The sequence below is a fragment of the Echinops telfairi genome, unplaced genomic scaffold (assembly GCF_000313985.2).
Source record: "Echinops telfairi isolate 266 unplaced genomic scaffold, ASM31398v2 ScPeMD7_2010;HRSCAF=2546, whole genome shotgun sequence".
NCBI lineage: Eukaryota > Metazoa > Chordata > Mammalia > Afrosoricida > Tenrecidae > Echinops > Echinops telfairi.
Genome location: NW_022105908.1, coordinates 16,266,302 through 16,268,328, shown reverse-complemented (window position 1 = coordinate 16,268,328; position 2,027 = coordinate 16,266,302).

Sequence of the window (2,027 nt, the reverse complement as noted above, 5' to 3'; positions counted from 1 at the left end):
AAGAGACCCTAGAACTAGAAAGGCGAGGCTCACCACCCATTTATCCCTCTGCCTTTCAATTAGCCCCACATGTGTTTATCGGCCAGGTTGGCACAATTAACTAACTCATTGGGACTGGCCTCTCCTGAGAACATGTCAACCAATGCTGATCTTGATTCTCATCTTGCTTCCTGAAGTTTGACAAAGAGGTCTGATGCTGCCAGTTCCCACGAGCCGAGTGAACCAAGAGCAGGGAATCGAACAGATATACGTGACGATAGCTAAGTACGTGTTAGGTATTTTGTGACGGTTAATTGACGTGTCAGTTGGACTAAGCTGTGCTTCTCAGTGGTTTGGCAGGCATGGATTGGACTGATTGTTCTTTCACCATGTAGCACAAGGCGATCACTTCCTTGGCAGTTTGATTTTGACTCTAATATAGAAATGGGTATCCCCAGAAAGCCTTTCTTTCTTTCAATACTGCACTTTTCTCATCACTGGACCTGGAAGCCCAAAGATGTCTTCACCTGCCACCTGACCTGTAGATTTGGGAATGGCCAGTCCCCACAGCTATGTGAAGTCAGTCTCTCTGTACGTGATTGCTCTACTAGAGAATCCAGCCAATGACAATATTTTACCATAATTGTAAAAATGAGGGGACACGGGGATAATAAAAATCTCTGTATCAAGGAGCCAAGGTGGTTCAGAGGTTTAAGCATTTGGCTGTTACCAAACTACAGGATTGGCGGTTCAAACCCACCAGACACTACAAAAATCTCTGCATCACAGACTGAAATGCCCAAGAGATGGCTCATAAGTGTTCCATCCGTGCCAGAGCTGTGCTGATGGGATGGAACATTCCAGAACCATGCTGCTGAAAACGGCCTCGCTCTGAGGAAGCCACAGCACAATGGGTAAGAGCTCAGTTCCACCTTAGTGGAATCCCTGCTGTGCACCGCCGACCCCAGAGGTCAGCAATGTGGTCTTGGGCAAGGCAGTGCATCTCCCTGAGCCTCAAGTTTTGAAACTCTGGTGGCGTCGTGGATTTCAAAATGGATTGCTAACCACAGGCCAGCAGTTCAAACCCACCAGCCGTTCTGCAGGATAAAGACGAGGCGTTCTGGTCCCCATACAGATTTACAGCCGTGGAAACCCACCAGGGCCATTCTACTCAGTCCACTGGGTCACTATAGTCAGACTTGACTTCGTGGGAGTGACTTTTTGGCTTTTTAAGCCTCCGTTTCTTCATCTGACCATGGAAGCGAGTCAGATGGAAATCCAGACATAACGTGGCAGGTGGCTTCCTGGCAGCTGTCTGGTTTTGCTTTTGCCTTCTATTGAAGGAGGAGACCCTCACCCCATCTCTTTCAGAGGACAAGGTTTCCTTGCAGCCTGAGATCCCCTCCTCCTTCCCTGTCCTCCACCTGTGGGGGTTTTCTCTCTGGCACACAGAGGGCATTATCGCCTTTAAGACCAATAGAAAGCAGAGGCCCCAAGTGGGGAAGCTCAAGGCCAAACAGATACAGAAGTGAGACTTAGGACCCTAAGAGGGTAGTGTGTGTCTCTCAGATTCAAATGCCTTCAGTCGTGAGCCACGTAACTAACACACGTAGAGGTTAGAATGATGCTCAGGTACTTGCTGAAGTCCCCGAGAGTGGTCCCAATAGTTAACAAGCTAGACCGAAGACCAAAAGAGAGGCGGCTCAAGTCCACCCAGAAGTCCCTCGGAAGAAAGGCCTGGTGATCGGCTTCAGAAAAACCAGCCATTGAAAACCCTGAGGACAGAAGCTGCTCTGGGTGGCAATTGTTATTTATTTTCATTTCACTTATTTATTTTCTAGAACAACAGGTCCGGGTAGAGCCTGTCATAGTCATTTAATGTTGCTAAAACAAAGGAGCCATCAGTGGGCGGCTTTAAAGGACAGAGATTAATTTCTTAAAGTTCTGCTGCCGGACACAAGAATACTTTCTTCTAGTAAATTGGCATTCTATGATGCTCACCTTCCCGACACAACCGCTGAAGACAAAGCGGGTGAATAAGCAAATGT